The sequence below is a fragment of the Stylophora pistillata genome, chromosome 5 (assembly GCF_964205215.1).
Source record: "Stylophora pistillata chromosome 5, jaStyPist1.2, whole genome shotgun sequence".
Classification (NCBI taxonomy): Eukaryota; Metazoa; Cnidaria; class Anthozoa; order Scleractinia; family Pocilloporidae; genus Stylophora; species Stylophora pistillata.
Genome location: NC_142523.1, coordinates 19395108 through 19417975, shown reverse-complemented (window position 1 = coordinate 19417975; position 22868 = coordinate 19395108).

Here is a 22868-nt window from a genome sequence, read left to right as displayed (position 1 = left end):
TATATGAAGGATGACATCCAATGCAAACGTTGGTTCTTATGCCTTGCTTTTACTTTGTTATCATTTTACATGAAATATTCCACCATTGCTTTTTCTTGTTTTTCGAGGGATGTAGATAGACACAAATAATTCTTTACGTGCCTGTAAAAAATAAACAAAAATTTCATTGCCCTTAGAAATAAAAAGGCTTGCTCAGCTCTCTCCATCAAAATTGTACCCAGAGTAGCAGAAACTGTTTTTCTTCCTGGCATTCTTGGGTGGTCGGCCGACTGACCATGACCTGGGAGAACCGAGAAGGGCACTGGTTTCCAGAATGAGATGTTTGACCAGCGGTCGAAAATCATCTGAACTTTGTCACCGCCGTGTGAACTGGCTAAACTGCTTTTTCTAATAATCGCTGCTGTTCTTGCAACGATATCATTTGTGAGCGTTCTCGGAGTAAACGACAAGAGCAAGCATGAAGCTGAAAGCGAAAACGAGGTAAATTTGCGTCCTGATCTAGTATAGCATTAATTGACTACTTCAATCAGTTGCACGTATTGTCTTTAAAGCGTTCTTTTAAAACAGAAACGAGTTGCCATTACTACATGATCGTTAGGCAATAACTATTTTTTCTTGAAACTTTAATAGACCTAAATAGGTATGATTTTCACTCGACGATGGGCTGCCATACATAATTTGCTCTCTCCTCGATGCGAACCTGCTCGGACGTTACATGTAGTTCCAGGTTCGTATATTTAGCGTTACCCAGATTTAGGGATATCTGGTCACGCAACTTTTAACCGCGTTACAGTTTTGAAACTCCAGAATATCATTTATGGACCGATCATGGGCACCGGGTTGTAAAATCTTGCACCTCGAGTTCAGCTGGTCGCCCAAGGATAGTTATCCTTTAGAGTCTTTAACTATTCGTCAATCGTCCTTGAAGGGTGGGGTTTTTTTTAATGAATAAACAAATTGCGAATTTAACAGACTAAACTTTCCCAACCCTAAGCCTCAAAGAAAAAATCTGCCTTTGGACGATGACATCTACGATGCACTACACAGCATCTTAACTGGTGAGAAATCACTGCACGATTTGCCTGAGAAAGGTGACAAAGGATTAAGGCAACGGGTTTACGGGAAAGTAAAAGTGACATCTACGTCGTGAAAGAAATCCATAATCTGACAGTTAGACAGCCGAAGAAACAAATAGTCTAATAGGCAACTAACTGCATTGTGGTGAAAAAGTTGGAGGTTTCCCAGATTACGAAACGAAAGGGGAGGGTGCTTAAAGATAGAGCAAACAAATGTCTCAAATTTACAGTGAGTTGTCACGTCGAATAATCCAACCCAGTCTAAATTCGATGAAGTTGAAATAGTCACCGTAAAGAGTTAAAAAGTTGACGGTTCGAGCGTTAGCCCTTCGTCAGAGCGAATTACCTTGTTACCCCGACCGACGCAGCACCGCAGTTTCTTTAGAAACTTACCCCCTAACTGGATGTTACTAAAACTGGTAAGGAGGAACGGGGAACGGGGAACGGGGAACGGGGAACGGGGAACGGGGAACGGGGAACGGGGAACGGGGAACGGGGAACGGGGAACGGGGAACGGGGAACGGGGAACGGGGAACGGGGAACGGAAAACGGCGAACGGGAAACGGGAAACGGGGAACGGGAAACGGGAAACGGGAAACGGAGAACGGGGAACGGGGAACGGGGAACGGGGAACGGGGAACGGGGAACGGGGAACGGGGAACGGGGAACGGGGGACGGGGGACGGGCAGCGGGCAGCGGGCAGCGGGCAGCGGGCAGCGGGCAGCGGGCAGCGGGCAGCGGGCAGCGGGCAACGGGTGTACAGCGGTAACCCGCCTGATAATTCAAAATGGCGGAGTCTGTTGGCTTGACTTCGCGAGCGAGCGAAGATTTAAAAGGTTGTCCACGTTGACATCGGCTGCAGGCACGTTCGTAGCTGACCAGACCGATGCGGGAAAGACAGATCCGCGGGTGGAGTAAAGGGAACTAAAAGGGTCTGGCAACTAGTTTTGACCACGTGCTCTTCGAACGCGATCGTCGGAGCAAAAAGCATGGACGGTAAGTGTAGGTTTTGTCTGGTTATTACTTTTCCTAGCTCATTTCTGTTAATCTTAGATATTACCTCCTTGCAAAAAATCCTGTTGGGCAAATGCAAACAACCAACATACCCAAACTCTGCCAAAAGATGCAGATTTCAGGAAGGAAAAACAAAGAGAGACGTCAGAACAAGTGGTGGCAGCCATTGCAGAAACGTTGACTTCGAATTCTCGCCTCGAAATACTAGGCTTCGTGGCTTCGCCCGGGCAATAGTTAAATAAAAGCGAGTCGTCTAATTTCGCTGCAAACGGCGACCTGGCGATAAAATCAGTGTTTGTAAACATCGTTTACTCCGCCATTTTGAATTTTCATGTGGGTTACCGCTGTACACCCGTTCCCCGTTCCCCGTTCCCCGTTCCCGGTTCCCTGTTCCCGTTCCTAGTTCTCGTTCCCCGTTACCAGTTTTAGTAACATCCCCCCCTAACTTCCTTGAAGCAGCAGCTAAAAGCTAGACTCCTTTTTCCAGTTTTAGTAACATCCCCCCCCTAACTTCCATGAAGCAGCAGCTAAAAGCTAGACCCCTTTTTCGGGAAAAATAGGGCGCCTCTCCGGCCAATCAGGGCATCAAAAGTACAAGAAAGGGGATCTCGTAAGCACGGTTAGCATGCCGGCTATGGTAGACGGTGATACTTATAATTACATGATGTCTGTTATTGACATTTTCAGTAGATCTTTTTTCTTTCGCCCTCTTCAAACAAAAGAGACTAGTGAAGTGGTGGAACATCTTTTAGACATTTTCATCGAATACGGCCCTCCAGAAATTTTGCAAGGCGACCAAGGTCCAGAATTTAAGGGAGTAGTAAAGACTGTTTTGAAACGGTAAGCGTTCGCGTAGTTAAAAGCTCCGCCTACAGTCCCCATACCCAAGGAAAAGACGAGCGCTCACACAGAACGTAGAAGAAAAAAAAAGTTTGATTTCATAAAAAAAACAACAATGACGATCTCAACTGGGTGGAGTTTCCGCAACAGAACCAGTAACTCCATAGGAAAATTCATTACCTGACTCGTGAATTCCGCGTTAAATTGCACGCGAAAACCGATATCGCACGAATCGCGATATCGCACGAATACCGATATCGCACGAATAACCGATATCGCACGATATCGTGCGATATCGATATCGCACGAATACGAACCGATATCGCACGAATAACCGATATCGCACGAATCGCTTCGGTTTTCGCGTGCAATTTAACGCGGAATTCACGAGTCAGGTAATGAATTTTCCTTGAATCGCATAACTGAATGAAAATGAGAAAACAAGAAATTAAATCGGCAAAATTATGGTTTGTTTTTATCTCAAGCGCGCTCTAGAAAGCCATTTTAGAGCAAACTGTCAGAAGTGTCATGATGTTAGCGAATAGAAAGCAAGGTTAGTCGTACAAGTTTGAACCTTCGACAATTTTATTTGTACCTCGTGCTTGATTTCACATTAGTTTTCGACCTTTTTAAACAAGCTTCACACTATGTTAGGATAATAGTGGTATTTCACTGAATTTACAAGCCGTTTATTGTTGACATCTTTTTTCAAAATTCCAAATAGTTTGCTTGAGAAGGAAAATAATTTACACTTTTATCTCTTTGGTGGCAAACTGAGAGAAATGCAGTGCAAGCGAAAACACTGATTTCAAATGAAATAACATCGTGAATAATCAGATGCAATGAAATATATGAAGTTCATATATTTTGAACTGCGGTATTAGATACACATGATACACGATCCTCGCAGTAGATAGCGCTATTTAAGCAATAGCGAAAATCAGACCAGAAAAAAATAATGGCCTGTACGGGATTCGAACCACTGACCTCTGCGATACTAGTGCAGCGCTCTACCAATTGAGCTAACAAGCCAACTGGGAGCAGGCCGTTGAGTTAATTCGTAATAAACCCGTGAAAGTGATAAATCAGATACAATGAAATATATGAAGTTCGAATCCCGTACAGGCCTGATTTTTTTCAGGTCTGATTTTCGCTATTGCTTAAATAGCGCTATCTACTGCGAGGATCGTGTATCATATGTATCGTGAATAATATAAGGTAAGTGCCTTGAAGTGTAAATACGTGTATTTATCGATACTTTATTCCTTTAAAAACAGAAGTGTTTCATGAAAAGTCCAAAAACTTAAATCTTTGTATTTGTAGAAATTCACTACAGGCGACTGCCATTAGCTGAATCGTTGCGATGAGCATTCCACTGAAAGTTGATGGAAATATTCACTGGAGAGTTGTTGAACGATACATTGGTGAACAATCCACCTAGAACACTTGCTGCTAGATCATCAATGCCGTTATTCATTGATGTTGTGTTATTGCCAACCACTGATGGAAGTGTATATGGTTGCCGAAAAGTAGCAAAATTTGACAAAAAATATTTACATTAGATAAATGACATTTTTATTCGCTAAAAATATTTACATTCGAAAAATGACATTTTTATTCGCTAAAAATATTTTCATTCGATAAATAACATATTTTCATTCGCTAAAAATATTTTTTTGATAAAAATTTATTTTCATTCGCTAAAAGTACTTTCATTCGATAAAAATTTATTTTCATTCGCTAAAAATATTTTCATTCGCTAAAAATTTATTTTCATTCGCTAAATATATTTTCATTCGATAAAAATTTATTTTCGATAAAGTCACGTGACCCAAGGAGGCATGGCCACAAAGCATGGAACGGTCACAAAGCTTTCCGCCATTATCCAAAATCATTACGTTCTGTCTGCAAATGGCGACAAATCTAGACCTAGATGCAACAATAGATGCAACTACTTGGAATGATTTTTTTATATTTGCTGAAAATCTACTGGATAGGTGCGAACACAGCGCCAGAATTATAAACTTAGAGTTTCACTCAGCGGCGCTGCTTTTCAATTGTCTTGACCGGGTACTCTCCGCTTTGCGAAGTGTCCTTGATCTGCAGAGTGAGGATCTATGTTGTAGAAACAATTTACTGCAGCTCTGTGAGTGTTTTTCTGAAATACATCAGTTCTGAATGAATGAATGATTGAATGAATGAAAAACTTTATTTATGTGTCAAATCGATCTAGCCAAGGGTAAGAAAGCCTCTACTAATAGGGGACACCTAAACTCAATATAATAGGTTAAAATTCAACTAATTTAACTATGGTTTGAGAGGATGACTGAAATAGGTAGGAGAACAGTAAGTCTTGTCGATTTAGGATCGCGTAGCGTTGCACATACATCGCAACGTGGAAGATCAAAGTTCGTCATTGCAGAGGAACTTCTTGAAAATCTTAGAAGCCTAGGGTGCACCTAGAATCAGATTGCGCAGATGCTAAGAGTATCAAGATGGACTATCTATCGTATGAAGAAACAGTTTTGCTTTGACAACGTCCACTGAACACGAATGTTTCCGGTTCAAATGAAAACAGGAGCTTTTGAAAACAGGCTTTCTATGTAAACTGAGCATACTTTGTAACTAGAGGTAACATTGTTGTTCATTTTGTATTTTCAGTAGTCTATTTCCCACAAAGTTATCAATGACAGGGAACATTGATTAAACCTTACAACTCCGATACAACTACATGCATAAACTAACCCAACAGGCATGCTGTTTAACATTATTGTAGTAGCACTTGGAACATGCATGCTTTATCAAGTGGCAGTTAATGTTAACATTCATGGAACACTGATAACAACTTATTCCTTGATAAGGCCAGATTGCTTGAAATCCTCATAGCAACTGTTGGCTACTGGCAGAGAAATAGTAGTAAAACAGGTACTGGCCTCAAGTAATTTCTTCGAAGGATCACAGTTGTATGTCACTTCAAACTCATCATGGAGTGCAACTGGGTACTACCAGACATAAACCTTAACAGGGTTTTCACAATAGACTTGCCTGTGTTTTCATCTGAAATAAAATCATACTTCACAATAAACACCTACTGGGATATATCAGCATATATTCAGTTGCTATGGATATTGAAAGATTTCAGCAGACTTACCACTGAAAACTGATAACAAAAACAGAAAGAAATATAATCAGATGTGTTTATCCACCTAAAGTACTCACTGATGGCCTGCCTCACTTCACTCCGTATGATCTAGCGATTCAATTCCCTGTTTCGATCCATCTTCATTTTGAACAACATAAAATGGCCTATGGCGCGAAGCTTCGTGACCGTGTCGTAAATGCTTTGTGGCCATGCTTCCCTGGGTGACGTGACTTTATCGAATGAAAATATTTTTAGCGAATGAAAATATTTTTAGCGAATCAAAATAAATTTTTATCGAATGAAAATATTTTTAGCGAATCAAAATATGTCATTTATCGAATGAAAATATTCTAAAGATGAAATAAACAATTTTAAAAACTCGAGTTTCCAGATGGGATTTGAACCCACGACCCTCCGTGATCTAGTCGGATGCTCTAACCACTGAGCTACACGAGACTCTATGGTGAGCAAGGGTCAATTAGTGGGTATTGACTGGAACCGCATCACGCGGCTACACAGCCAAACATCAGCTAGCGCATAGAAGCTCACTATGATCGACTAGATCACGAAGGGTCGTGGGTTCAAATCCCATCTGGAAACTCGATTTTTTAAAATTGTTTGTTTCATCTTTACGTGCTCACTTTGGAGGCTGGTTGGCTGCATGTGATGCTTTAATGCATGTGATGCTTTAATGTGACAACGTGATGCTGTTAGTGAGCTTCTATGCGCTAGCTGATGTTTGGCTGTGTAGCCGCGTGATGCGGTTCCAGTCAATACCCACTAATTGACCCTTGCTCACCATAGAGTAAATATTTTTAGCCAATAAAAATATGTCATTTATCGAATGCAAATATTTTTAGCGAATAAAAATATGTCATTTATCGAATGTAAATATTTATAGCGAATAAAAATGTCATTTATCGAATGTAAATATATTTTGTAAGATTTTGTTACTTTTCGGCAACCATAAGTGCAAGGCTGTTGACATAAATTTCTCGCAAAGCTTTAGTGCGTGGACCGTCGCAGGTGTTGGCAGCTTTGACAGTCATAGTAGTACGACTGAAAACCCAGCCAACTTGCTTGACATCCTTTGTTGTTTTTCTAAAAGATTATGGCTGCAGATGGATATTGAACCCGGGTTGGCGTGACCTGTTAGCTCGGAAATTGTTTTTTCTGGGCCGTGTTCACAGGATTTTCTCGCCTTCGGGTTGTCGCGAGCGAAAGAGGTTTTCCATGCCTCTCCAAGAATTTGAAGTTCATTTCAAAACAAAGAAGAACCTCCGGCTCACTTTGAAAACGCTTTGTTTGTATTTGCTCTTTATATTAGAAGGTGAAAATGGTTTTGAAAACATTTTGAATTGACTTAGAAACCAAACTTTGTAACAATTTGACGATAGTTGTTGTGCTTAGTGACGTAGATACGAAACAATTTCACTTAGCCTCGTTTTCAACTCGCAATTCCACGGTAAATACCTCGCTGCGTTAACCAATCAGAATGCGAGATTGTATTCAACGATGCGATTCTAAGTTAAACTAATAAAAAAAGGCATAAATTGCTAAGAATCATGATATAACTAAAGATAGTCTTATATTAATACTCCTAAGATAGTTCTAAGCTACAAATAAATGTAACTCAAATAAGGCTAACATTGATCTAATTAAGGAAAGATATAACTAGGGATAATTTAAAGAAACCTAAAAGGAACTACTACTGAACAATTAATCTATTTATTAATAGAGTTACTAAATCAACTATTTATTACTTACACGAGAATTTTAATAGTAGTATTGCCTACTGACACAGTGCTGGAGCTTCCCACAAATTTTCAAAGTCAGATAAACAGAGATGAAAGTGGTCACAGAGAATTCTCTTCTTGATATCATCGAGGATATAACGGATTATACCCTCATGATTTTCCTTTCCATTGCAAAAAATAGCATAATTACAAAACTTCCAAATGCCATACAAGATCGTTTTGATAAAAAAACGGGCCAGTCGCGCATTTTTTGGGCTGGCTGGAGCCCACTGAAAAAAGAAAACAGTTGTACAAGAGGGGAAAAAATACCAAAGAGAGAGGAGATCACAGGAGTAAAATACGACCACACTTTTTTAACACGGGAACAATTAAGTAAACAGTGATCAATTGTTTCTTTTCGAGAGCAGTAGGCACATTTATCAGAATCAATATAGCCCCAATGTTTTAGGGAATCGCGGACTTCAATGGCCCGAAGGACAATTGACCACAACACATCATTCTTGTAGTTTTCAGAAAAGTCATCTCGAACCAATTTCCAGAGATTGTCAAGTTTGAAATCGATAGAAAGAAAGGGGGAACAAAAACGGTGAAGAATCGGGGAAGCAGAATTCTCTCTTAACAGCGCCTGATAGCATTTCTCAGAAGTAAAATCAAAGTCTTGCCACTCTTTGCGGGACACAATCTCGCGAAGAGTGGTAACCGTCGAAAAACATTTCTCGTAATATGGTGTGGAGTCATGCGAACTCGGAGTGGAATTGTCGCGAAGAGAATGCCACTCCGGCCGAAAAGAAGCAAGCCCAAATCCTAGTAAGTATTTGGTAAGGTAAAAGGACTTTGATTCGGGGTTAGAGAGATTAGACAATAGAGAGGCTAGCTTTAAGGAGTCCCCTTTGATTTGGAAAATGAAAATTCCAAGGCCACCTTTGTTAAAAGACTGGTGGCAGGTCATTTGAATTACTGTCTCAATACGAGAGCCCAAACAAAAGGCCAAATTAGTGAATTTACTTTACAAATAACCCATCGAGGAACGCCGCACAGAACCGAAGACAGATAGAGTAGTTTACTGATTCCTAAGACATTGATCAAAAGCGATTTGCCAACGAGCGAGAGAGAACGAGATTTGCAGAAATTAAGATGTTTTTCCAACTTCTCAAGTTTTGGTTGCCAATTATCCACTCCAGTATCATTGCCGAAAACAACTCCTAAGATTTTCATTTTGGTCAACCACCTGAGGCCATATGGTTGATCGCTCCGTGTACACCACGCGCCCAAACCACATGGCCTCCGTTTTGGCGACATTTAGGCGCGCTCCAGAACCGCGTTCATAAATATTAATGGTATCAAAGAGAGATGCCAACGAACGAGTAGATTTAACAATACAGGTCGCATCATCAGCATATACCCCAACTTTATATCTTACTCCGCGTGCGCCGGGTAAGAGAAAGCCTTCTATGGCGGAATTGTTTCAGATTTTACAGGCGAGAGTTTCAACACATAAAATATACAACAAAGGTGACAGGGAATCCCCCTGTCTCTCCCCGCGAGACAAAGGTATCGCTTCAGTTAACCATTCATTAACGATGAGTTGCATGTTAGCACCATTATCTAGTGTGCTAACCCAGTGACAGAATGATGAACCAAAACCAAAACTGTTTAAGAGATTCAACAAAAAGGTGCGATTAACTCGATCGAAGGTTTTCTCTTGATCGAGGCGGAGTAAAATACCAATTTCTTTAGTGCACTAAATATAGTCTAAAATATCCCGCAATGGCCGTTGTAGGTTTGACGTAATTTTCCGATCGGGCACAGAACAGGTTTGATCAGCATCAACGATAAACTGTAAAACTTTAGAGAGACGGAGAGAAAGAGACTTAGAACATATTTTAGAATAGACATTTCGCAAGGAAATTGGTCTCCAATTTTTAAGATCTTCGCGATCCCTTTCTTGAAAATGACTCGAGTATTACTAGTTTTCATAGACTTGCACATCTCTCCAGCTTGGGAGCATGTATTAAAAACTTGACACAGATATGGACCCAAACGGTTCCAGAACTTCGAGTAAAATTCGACCGAAAGGTCATCAGGGCCGGGAGCTTTGTTTGTGTACATTTTATTCAGAGCGACAGTAATTTCCTCGAGCGTCAAGTCACCTTCACAAGAGGATGCCTGATCGGATGTGAGTTGACGTGACAAAGAATATAAAAGATCGGTTTGAACTGCGGCATCTACCGTCTCTTCAGAAAAGAGTCGAGAGTAAAAATCCAAGTGCGCTTTTGCAATTTCCTCTTGAGAGAAGACCTCATTGCCGTCTGAATAGTACACTGAAGAGATGTGCGATCTTTGCGCTTTAGTTCGCTGTAAATCAAAAAATATATATATCGGCTGGGGCATTCGCCCTCTTCTAACCATTTGGCACGATTACGAATCATAATTCCTTCTATTTTTTCGGTACGGAGAGTTTTCAGGCGACTTTCGTTTTGGATATAGAATCGGAGACGGTTGTGTCACCATTAACTAGACGTTGCCGAAGTCGAATTAATTTATTGGTTAAGAAAACTTCACCTTTATGTAACCGTTTTGGATATAGAATCGTTTTGGATATAGAATCGGAGACGGTTGTGTCACCATTAACTAGACGTTGCCGAAGTCGAATTAATTTATTGGTTAAGAAAACTTCACCTTTATGTAACCGTCTTCGTTTCTTACGGGAAAAGGAGATCGCTTCTTCCTTAATGGATTGTTTTAGAAACTCCTACCAATCCTGGATGCAAACGAAAGCATGTAAGAAACGTATGTGATCATCGATTAAATTTTCCATAGTAATACAGAAATCTTTGTCTTTCAAAAGGGAATTGTTAAAATTCCATAAACCAGGACCGCGTTTTATGCTACTAGGAAAGTCAAAAACAAGGGAGACAAAGTTATGATCAGAAAATGAACAAGGAAAGATATCACACTTCGTCTCAGGGGAGAGCAATTCCTCAGAGATGGGAAATTTATCGAGTCTGCTCGCAATTGTTGAGGTGGAATTGATCCACGTAAATTGCCTTTGTTCGGGGGTGCAATTTACGCCATACATCGGTAAGAATGAAAACACTTTTCAAGGACTCGTAATCTTTATGAATAGAGACATTGCCCCCAGATTTGTCTAAAGCGTTATCACAACAGTTGAAATCCCCGCCAATGATAGTCGCGGAGGACGGAATAAAAATTCATGGAGAGAGTCGAAAAAAACTTTCCGTTCAGATGGATTGGGGGGAACGTAAATATTATCGAAGTTCAAATCAACATCGTTCGTCCTGATCAGGATACTGACGTTACGACCGTGCGAGTCTTTCCTCCAAGATATGACTTAATCTGAGATTCTAGGGGAAATCAGGGTTGCCACTCCGCCTTGTCGGCCGATGGCAGGGGACCAAAAATTACGTCCCGGCTACCGATGAGACACGGCCTTGATTAGAGACTCAGAACTAATAAACGTCTCTTGTACAAAACAAAAATCAAAAGATTCTTTTCAATTAAATCAAATAAATAATTGTGGGTGAGGGGATTCCTCATGCCCCTCGCATTGATAGTTAATAATTTGAAAGATGTTTAGGAAGAAAGACTCGCTTCAGAAAAAACATGAAAGGAATTACTTTGTTTTTTTGAGTTTCTATTTTTTCCTTTTTTCTTTCCTGGGTTAGAGGTTTCTTTACGAGACGGAGAGAGGACGGAGGATTTTCGTTTAGGTCGTGTGTAGTTTCCATGTCGTTTTCAGGGGTGTCTAAAGAAGAGATGAGTGTTGAGGTTGGAACAGGCCGTATCGAAGAGCGAGGTTTTCCGGTGACAAGAGTAGGTGAAGTTGGCTTTCTGGAACAGGTGAGAGATGGTTCGGTGAGACGGGCAGCTGTAGGGCGAGATGGCTGTTTAGCGGCTTTAGTTGAGGTAATAAGGCCTTGAGGGTCAAGGATCGGCGAATCAGAGGAAATAGGTTGTGTTGGCGACAATTCAGAAGAGGCAGGCAAAGAATCGGTAGATTGGTCGATCGTAAGGTTTTCGGCATTAGGTGGAGGGCCGTCGGTGGATGATAGATTTTCGGGCGTAAGATTTTCGTCGATGGATGGAAGATTCTCGGGCGTAAGATTTTCGTCGGTGGATGGAAGATTTTCGAGCATAAGATATTCGTTGCTGGATTTCCTGGGCGGAAAAGCGGAAGCGAGTGGAAGATTTTCATCAATTGATTGTTGGTCATCGGACGTGTCGATGTGTACGTCTTCCAATTGATCCGTTACCGTGCCATAGACCGCTGGAGAGACCCATGAGTATCGGCAATTAACCCCATAGTGTCCTTCTTGTTTGAAAATACAACAAAGAGTTGGGCGTGGGCACTCCCGCGCTTCGTCTCCGGTAACATCGCAATTAAAGCATATCTTATTCGGGCATACATTTGCAAAATGATCGGGGCAATTGCCTTTACGGCAGGTAGGAATCTGGCTGTTGCACTTGACAAAGATTTAAAATTTTCCGAAGGGAAGAAAACTCGGAATGGGCCTGCACACACGCACACGATAATGACACAGGCCGTTTTAGATATTAGGGGTGTAGGAATGTTTATCACGGCGATAATGTAGCACTTCGCAGTAACGTGACAGTCGTTTGGTTATAGCCAAATTTGACAGCTCAAACGGTGCATCTTAAATCGTCAGGAAAGTTAAGGGCTCGTCCATACCTTGAATGGCGTAATTTTCCGAGTTCATGTGTAGAGAGTTTAGAAGGAGGAAGTTTTCCATGGCAGTTATGGACTTAAACGTAACAACCACTTCGCCGTTGAGTTTTCTTTGTAGACATTGGATGTCAGTCGGTTCGACCTTCGAGAATGCCAGCGCGTCGAATACAGAGCGTGAGGTCATTAATTTGTTGGGAGTAAACAAAGTGGTTCTCCGCCGCTGTGGCATGTTATTCTCTACAGGCCACGCGTGTTATTCTCTAATTATGGAGCTTGTGCCAGTAGTATGGGCAGCTCTTGATGCATATGATTTTCCATTGACAATAGACGAGTTTTCGGCATTTTCATCCGAGGTGTTCAAAATATCTTCGACAATCCCCTCTAAATTCTCAGTAGATTCCATAATCAAAAGCAAGTAAATGAAGGCCCAAAGGGCAAACTAACCTCTAGTTTAAAGATTGGCTTGGTAATCCAAAAACTACGACCACTGTTTCGGCCTACTGGGCCTCATCAGTGCAGTGCTGATGCTAGGATGGGGGAGGACCGAGACGTTCACCCCCAAACGATCCCACATTTGTGGTATCGTCTACGCCATGCCAGAGTGCTCAAACTAGAAAAGCTAGTGAGCTATGCGCAATGCTGGCGGCAATAACTCATCCCACAGTGCTCGATTTGGACATGCAAGCAGGGCTTTATATGCCAAAGAGCTATATATAACTGCAGATATTGATCCTAGGTAAAGTGCTCAATTTGGACATGAAAGCAAAGCTTTGTATGCCAAAGAGCTATATCTAACTGCAGACAGTACTCTTTTTTTTAAAGAATATAAAAGCCTGGAGACCAGGCGATTTAATTTCGTCACAATGATATCTATTTACAATTCTAATTGATTAAAGTATTCGAGTTCAATCATGAGTTACTAAAGATATTTTCTCTTACAGGCGGCACGAACAGCGCACGGGCTACAATAGCCCGGAGTAAGCGCCCACCTGTAAGAGGTAACAGTAACTAGTTTTCTATTTACAAAGAGTTTTGTCCCGATCATGTGGGGCGCAAACAGCGCGCGGGCCTGTAGTCCGGAGTAAGCACCCCTCATGCGCGAGGTTTAACAAGTTTTATTATATGCAAAGGTTCACGGGGGAGCAAGAGAGGGGAACAAGACGGGTTTACCAGCGTCCACCGAACAAAATGCGTTTTTGAAAGACCAAAAATTCCTTAAGGTATCAGTGTCGCTACTAAGAATTCTGAGTTGGGCATCTTTCTTAATTAAGTCGATAATCGCGTTGGAGCTCAAAAGAGAAGCTTCGAAGGTAGCTTTATTTCTGGCAAGCCAACACCAATATATGATGGTTGCCTTGAGAAAGTTAGATAATGATATACCGGTGATAGAATAGTCTAGGGAAAAGGGGTAATAGATAGATGCAGGGAGATAGAGAAGGGGGAGTCGAGTAGAACACGGAAAAGGGGGAATAAATGGTCCCAGACTTTCACAACTCTGGGACATCCCAAGAAGCAGTGTTCAACAGTTTCTGTTTGACCGCAGATCGCGCATTTGTCATTATTGATGTATCCCCAAGACTTTAGGAGATATCTTACTCGGATCATTCTATGGATCGATAGCCAAATTAGATCGTTCTTCTTGTTTTTAATTGGCTTTAGACGAGACTTGCGCCACGCCCAGGCCCAACGATTGATGGGGCGGTCCACAGCAGACGCCCAAAACCCGGAGCACCGGGGTGCAACGCAGACGGGTTCAAGCAACAAAAGATATAAATTCTTACTGGTGAGTAAATCAGGTAAGGTACCAGTTTTCTGATGCAAGGTACGGAAATTATCTAAACAAAGCTGGTAGTAATTGGAAGGAAGGAAGGAAGAGGGACCAGAATTGGTGGGAAAAGAAAAATGGGGATCTAGAATAGCTAACTTATGTCCTAAAAAATATCGAGCTAGGTAATGCCATTTGGATGTGCCAAAGTCATCTCTTAATTTGGAAAAAACAGAAAGGCGCAGGCTAGCGCACTTAGATTTAAAATTAACGACGTTGAGGCCCCCAGAAGGTGAGGGCGCACAACAGCGATCGCGACTAACATTCTCCATTTTTCCTTTCCAGATAAAAGACCAAATGATCGATTTAAATCTATCGTGCACCCGACGGGGTGGGGGATGACTTTAGCAACGTGCCATAAACGGCTTGGGCCTTAAGTATTTACAATTAAGGTCCTACCGATAAAAGAAAGGTCTCTTTGTTTCTAAAGATTTAGAACCGAATTTAGTTTGTCTAATTCGGCCCGCAAATTGTCGTCGTCGACATTGATGAGGCCGTTTGAGAAGAAAACACCAAGCACTCTCATTTTAGTGACCCATTTGAGGCCATAGGGAGATTCAATTCTAGTTCGCCATTTTCCTAACCACATTGCTTCAGATATGGGCGTATTCAGTTTAGCACCAGATCCTTGTTCAAATTTTGATACGACTCGGAGAAGTGAAGAAAGAGATCTTTCGGATTTTAAGATGCAAATAGCATCGTCAGCGTACTGGGATATTTTATATTGAAGGCCCCCTGCTCCGGGGAGCAGGAAACCTTCAATATCTTTACAATTACGGATTTGCGTTGGTAATACTTCTGAAACTAGCACATAAAGGAGAGGAGATAATGGGCATCCCTGTCTCACCCCTCTCCGTAAGTGGAAAGGGGGGGGACAGGGAGCCATTAACAATGATTCTAGAGAAGGCTTTAGAATAAAATAGTTCGACCCACCCACGAAGGGAGGGGCCGAAACCAAATTTACGCTATGCAATAGTCTCATCACGAATTCGTGGTCAACTCGGTCAAAAGCTTTTTCTTGATCTAAGGAAATGAGAACACCTGGTTCATTTGTTTTGTCAGTCATGTCAAGGGTATCACGAGGTAAGGCCAAATTTGAGAAGATAGTGCGGCCGACCACACCGCACGTTTGGTCTGAATGCACGATGGAGTTCATGACTTTTTTCAATCGTTCAGTGATGATTTTAGATGCTAACTTGTAGTCAGTGTTTAACAAGGAAATTGGGTGCAATTTTTTTTGCGAGGCGTCGATCATCTTTTTTGTTGATGAGTCGTAGGAGGCCCTCGTACTGGCTATCCGCGAGGAAGCCAGCAAGAAAGGCTTCGTTCAAAACAGAAAGGAGAGATTCGGTCAAATCGTTCCAAAAACACAAATAAAATTCTGTTGGAAGACCATCAGAACCGGGTGACTTGCCAGTCTGAAGGGCTTCCAATGCAGTAAGTAATTCATCATTAGAAAAAGGGCCTTCACATAGATTGCGCTCAAAATCAGTCAGTGAAAATTCGAGGTTGTCAATTATTTCAGTTTGAATTTGCATACTGAGAAGATCTTTGGTGAGTAAGTTCTTATAGAAATTGGTTGAAATGTTTTCAAGATCATTTTGTGAATTTCTGAGAACACCATGCTCGTCAAAGAAAGATTTAAAACTATTCGTGTCAGCTCGTTTTTTCTCCAGATGGAAGAAATAGCGTGTTGGTTTCTCGCCTTCTTCGAACCATTGTGCTCGGGAGCGGACTTTAGCTCCTTCGGCTTCTTTCGAGATTAGAGAGGACAATTGGCTTTCCAAATCGCTAATTACACCTGGGTTATTTAAGCGATTAGAATGTAAAGCGTTTTTAGCACGGGTTAATTGCTTAGTGATTAGGATTCTTTTTGCATTTGCAGTTCTCTGTTTACGAATACAGTATGAAATACTTGTTTTGCGGATTTCAATTTTTAGAGCATCCCACCATTTGCGAAGGGAGGCGAATTCGGGGATTTCAAGCTTAAAGTTGTTAATCGATTTTGACATAATGTTTTTAATTTCTACATCTGAGAGTAAAGAGCTGTTGAACTGCCAAATTCCAGGACCGTGATTAGAAGCGTTAATCGTTAGTTCAATTTTTACAAAGTCACGAAAAGATAGTGCGTATACGAATGGAAGAATATTACACTTCGTTACTGGGGTTAAGCCTTTAGCGATAAGGAAGAGGTCAATTCTAGATGCCTGCGTATGGTCTTTGTTAGACCAGGTGAAAGTTACTTTGCGCGGGTTCCTTTTGCGCCAAATGTCTGTAAATGAGAAGTCAGCACAAAGGGATCGGAGAAGTTTTTGATCAGACAATGGATGGCGGAACAATTTGGTTTATCTAGGACAGTGTCCACACAATTAAAGTCTTCCCCGATCACCAGATCTCCTTGGGGGAGAAAGTAATTATGTAGACGAGAGAAAAAGCTATTGCGGTCTGAGGTAGTATTGGGAGCGTAGATATTGACTAAATTAAGTTTAGAATTATAACATTCGATGAGTAAGCTCAATATTCTTCCGTCTGAGTCAGTCAAAAAACAAATAATTTTGCCTGGGAAGTTTAAAGAAAAAAGAATGGCAACGCCGGTGGACTTGCCTGTCTCGAAGGACCACAGACATTTGCCGCGCCAAAGTTTTTCGAATTCCTCTGCGTGCTTTTTGCAAGAAACGTGCGTTTCTTGTAAAAGAACGATATCACAATTCAAATGACCTAATTCCTGAATAATTTTTCGAGTTTTGCTGGAGGATCAAAGTCCTCGCACGTTTAAAGAAATTATTTTTAGCTTGCTCATCAAGTTTAAAGTAAATAATTAATGTTTATACCGTCTTCTTCTATGGTAAGCTTTCTGCCATCCATCATCATCTCTGGTTTCTGTGCCAGAGAGATCACGGCGGCTGGATCTGTCGCGCTCGTAACGATAATGGTCCCGATAATATTTGTCATCTCTTTCTCTTCTATCGTCCCTGCGGTCTTCTCTTCGCTCTTCTTTTCTGCCATTCTTCTTTCCTTCATTCTCAGAACTCCTTGTGCGCTCTCTTCTGTCATCCCGTTGTTGCCGCTGTCGTTCTTCGTTTTGTTTACGCTTTTGCTCCTCCTCCTGCTTGCGCATAAGCTCTTCTTTTTGTTTAAAAAGGGATTTCGCGCTTTCAGATGTTTGGCGAAATTTGCATCCAATATCAAGAAAATTTACGTGGTTTAATTCCACACGGTCAATTGGGAGTAGACTTTGTTATGACGTATGCTTAGCACGTCACTCACCTCGTGCGTTGTTGTTGTTAGTACATCCGCCTTTAAACTAGTTGAGTTAATATTGCAATTGACTCTGTTCTCGTCTCTCCGAACACTACAAATTTTAGCGATGAGTTACGGGATTAAGTAACATGCCCGGGGGAGATAATACCACCGAGGTCGAAGTCGAAGGAGCGAGTGCAGCTTCATTCAGTGCTGCAGTTGCTGGTTATTTCGGACAAATGGAGAATTTTGACCCGAAAGTGGGAGAGTGGTCGACATACGTAGAGCGTTTGGACATGTTCTTTGTGGTGAACAATGTTCCCAACGAGAAAAAGGAAGCCAGTTTACTTACCTTGATTGGTGGGAAGATGTATGCTTTGTTAAAGAGTTTAACTAAGCCGACTAAACCGACGGAATTATCGTTCACGGAAATTGTAGAAGTTATGGGCCGACATTTGACGCCGAAACCAATTATCATCGCCGAAAGGTACAAATTTCACAAGTACAATCAAGTGGAAGGTCAGTCAATTCGTGAATTTTTAGCTAAATTGCAAAAATTAGCAGAAACTTGTGAGTTATATCGCGATGAAGCATTGAGGGATGGACTGGTGTGTGGCATCACCTCACAAACGATTCGAAGAAAATTATTAGGAGTAGCAGATTTAACACTAAAGAAAGCAGTAGATATCGCCGTTGGTATGGAGTTGACGGACAAGGAAATATTCGAGATTTCTAGTGAGCTTAAACCCGTTCGGAAGGTGGAGGTACATGATCCATGTTTTCGTTGTGGTGGGCGAAATCATTCACCTGAAAAGTGTTTTCATAAAGATTCCGAGTGTCACATATGCAAACGAAAAGGGCACATCAGTCCAAAATGAATGCAGAAGAAGTCTGCGAAATCCCCAACCCAAGGTAAACCCAAGCCACAAAAATTTAAACAGGGAAAGAAGAAGAAGAAAGATTGAAGAATTAAGTTGTTAGGCACTGGAAGTGGTTCTGGTAGTGAGGCTTCTGAGTCCTCACCTACTGAAAACTCCGGTGACGCATATCACCGTGAATGGCCTATGTTTTCTGTAAGAAATTCCTCAAAACAAAAATTGGATGAAATATTGATACCGATTAATATCGATAATGTTCCCTGTAAATTAGAATCGGACACAGGAGCTGCAGTGACTGTGATTCCTGAAGAAATATGGCAAAAAGATTTGGGCTCAGTTCCTTTGAAAAAGTCTAACGTGACTTTAAGGAGCTATTCTGGGCAATCGATGCCAGTGTATGGAGAAACTGCTGTTTATGTTAAGTATGGCTCTCAAGAACTTGACCTACCCATTATAGTTACTAAAGGGAAAGGTACGTAGGATGCACGATCCTTCGCAGTAGATAGCGCTATTTATGCAATAGCGAAAATCAGACCTGAAAAAAATCAGGCCTGTATGGGATTCGAACCACTGACCTCTGCGATACTAGTGCAGCGCTCTACCAATTGAGCTAACAAGCCAACTGGGAGCAGGCCGTTAAGTTGATTAAGATAGACTATCTTATCCGCTGGAAAAGTCATTAAACACGGCTCCAAGGTCTGTTTTACACGTCTGTTTTTCTTTGCGTGGGCTCAAAATGAAATGAAATGGTCCTGTTTTAGACTTAACCCCTACCTCGATCCCTCCTATACAAATTCGTCAGATTGATACGAGCTTGCTTTCTTTTGCGCTTTTTATGCGCAAAGTTCATTTGCTCCTACTCGGGGCACTGACTTCCGCCATTTTACAGCTAACGACGATCGTTTCAGTTTTCGTGAATTTTTTGGGATAGAGAAGCTAGTTTAGGAAAAAAAGAACCTTACCACGTTCTAAGTTGACTATAAGGTATCTCTAGGCAAAATATGAAGGTTTTCAATATCTCTATTATGGACCACATTTTTCGATTTTCAGTCAGTCAATTCAAACATTCACTCTTAACGGTTTAACAGAAAAACAAATAGGTATGGGCTTTCTCGGGTACCGTCACGAACTGTCGCTAATACATAATCACGGGTGAACTAGAGCGGTTAAACTGTCGTGGTTAGTGAATGTGATGAAGAAATGGCTTAGGGGGAAATGAAAAGTACTTGAAATTAGCATGAGACACCGTTGATCTTGGGTTCGAGGAAAAAGGTAACAGTTGCAGATCTCTACAAAAAATCGAATTTCGTTCGAGGTTTGGCTGGGTTTGAGTAATTGGGAATCGACTGAGGTTAGCGCGCGGAAGCGCTTTTCAATTTTCCGTCTTGCACGATAAGAGCGGCCCCTTAAAAAACTTCGGAACACAATCTCTTTTTTTCGGTTTTCTGAATATATATATGAACTTCATATATTCATTGTATTTGATTTATCATCACGGGTTTATTACGAATCAACTTAACGGCCTCCTCCCAGTTGGCTTGTTAGCTCAATTGGTAGAGCGCTGCACTAGTATCGCAGAGGTCAGTGGTTCGAATCCCATACAGGCCTGATTTTTTTCAGGTCTGATTTTCGCTATTGCATAAATAGCGCTATCTACTGCGAAGGATCGTGCATCATACGTATTTAATACCGCAGTTCAAAATATATGAACTTCATATATTAATTGTAAAGGGAAAGGTGTTGCTCTCATGGGAAGAGATTGGTTGTCCAAGATTAAGTTGAACTGGCACCGCATTAATGCTGTGTTCGACAAGCTAACCAACCAAGACCCAAGTTAGAAGACGTAGTTCAAGAGTACCCCAAATTATTTGATGGTAAACTAGGTACCATTACTGGATTCACAGCTCAACTCAAAGTGAAAGAGAATGCTACACCTCAGTATTTCAAGTCTCGTCCGATGCCTTACGCACTCAGGGAGAAGGTGGAAAAGGAGCTGAAGCGCCTGGGGAAAGAAGGAGTATTAAAAAAGGTTGAAAGTTTGGATTGGGCCACACCAATTGTTCCCGTTCTTAAACCAGATGGAACAGTGAGAATTTGTGGCGATTTCAAACTCACCATTAACCCTTACTTAGATGTCCCAGAGTACCCTATGCCGACACCAGACGAATTATTCACAAAGTTGTATGGAGGTGGATTATTTACTGAGCTAGACCTCAGTCATGCCTACCAGCAAGTAGTCCTGGATGAGAAGTCCCAACCCTATGTCACCATCAATACCCACTTAGGTTTATACCGGTACACTAGACCACCATTTGGAGTGGCAGCTGCACCTGCAATATTCCAACAGATGATTGACAAAATGCCAGATGGCCTGACCCAAACTGGCGGAATATTGGATGATTTGATCGTCACTGGTCAAAACGATGAGCAGCATATCGAGAACTTGCACCATACTCTCAAGAAATTTGAAGAATGTGGAGCTAAGCTTAAAGTTTCTAAGTGTGCTATTATGCAACCTAAAGTGGAATACTTTGCATTCGTGATGGATTGGGAAGGTATACATCCTTCCCCAGCCAAAGTTCTAGCAGTCCTTGAAGTTTGTGAACCTGAGAACCGAACAGAATTGCAATCATGTTTAGGTTTGGTAAACTACTATTGCAAATTCATCCCAAACATGTCAACATTGGTCAGTCCTTTGAACCAGTTACTGTCGAAGGACACATCCTGGTGTGGGAATAGGGAGTGTCAAGTATCATTTCAAGCTCTTAAAGATACTCTGGATCCTTCAAAAGTGTTAGTTCAGTACAATCCCAAGCTTGAAGTTCAGTTAGCCGTAGACGCTTCACCTGTAGGCCTGGGAGCAGTAATTTCACACATCACTGCTAATGGAACTGAGCGTCCTATTGCTTACGCCTCGCGATCTTTAACTAAATCTGAACGAAATTATTCGGTAATTGAAAAAGAAGCTCTAGCCATCATTTTCAGTATTCGCAAACCCCAGCAATATCTGTATGGACGCAGATTTACCCTTCTGACAGACCATCAGCCCCTAACGTTATTGTTTGGTTCCAAGAAGGCGATTCCAGTCGCAGCTGCATCACGGATTCAAAGATGGGCAATCCAGCTTTCAGCTTACCAGTATGATATCAAGTACAACAGATCAAAGCAGAATGAGAATGCAGACGCCTTATCAAGACTTCCGTGTAAAGGAACAGACGTTGGCTTACACATTGACGAAGAATCAGCAGACGTCAACAGGATCCAAGTTGCTAGAGTTCCAATCAATTCTAAACGGCTTCGGGAAGATGCAGCCCGAGACCCAGTGTTATCGAGAGTCATTCACTTCACCCTTTATGGATGGCCGGACAAGTCCGAGGTTTGAGACAATTTGAAGAGCTATTTTGCTAAATGAAATGAGTTTACAGTGGAGGACGGATGTCTTTTGAGAGGAACAAGAGTCGTGATTCCAGCGAAACATCAGGAGACTGTGTTAGCAGAGTTACATCTGAGTCACCCTGGAATTGTACGAATAAAAGCATTAGCTAGACTTCATGTTTGGTGGCCGGCGTTAGACTCAGATATTGAACAGTTAGTTGGAGACTGTGAGACCTGTCAGATAACGCACAGTAAAGCGCCACTAACCTCCGATAATCCCTGGATGTGGCCGCACCGACTTTGGCAACGAGTTCATGTCGATTATTGTGGTCCATTTCTTGGTGGTTTCTTTTTTGGTTGTCGTAGACGCGAAGTCTAAATGGCTAGAAGTGATACCCATGTCAAGCACAACAGCTCAAGCAACGGTGGACGCATTACGCTCACTCTTTGCTATTCATGGTTTACCCGAAGAGATTATCTCAGATAATGGCCCTCAATTTATTGCACAAGAGTTTAAAGATTTCCTAAGATACAATCATGTGAAACAAATCCTCAGCGCGCCAAACCATCCAGCATCTAACGGCGAAGAAGAGAGAGCAGTAAGAACCTTTAAACAAGCGATGAAAGCAGCTAAAAGTGAGCCTGGTACCATATCACAGAAGATTTGTTCATTCTTATTGAGCTATCGCACTACACAGCACACGGCAACAAGATGTACGCCCGCTGAATTGCTGATGAACCGAAGACTACGGACTCGTCTAGATCTTTTACGACCAGATCTTTCAAAGAAAGTATCTAAACCCTCCAAGTTACAATCTACTGCGCCCAAGAGACAGCTTAGTGTAGGAGATCCAGTCTTGGTACAAGACTACAGGAAGATTCAAGATCCTTGGGTCAAGGGAGTGGTAGTTGCCAAGTTAGGACCTGTGACTTATCGTGTACAGGTAAAAGAGTTATTTTGGAAACGACATATCGATCAGTTGAAAGACCTCTCAGGAACGAAGATTCAACGC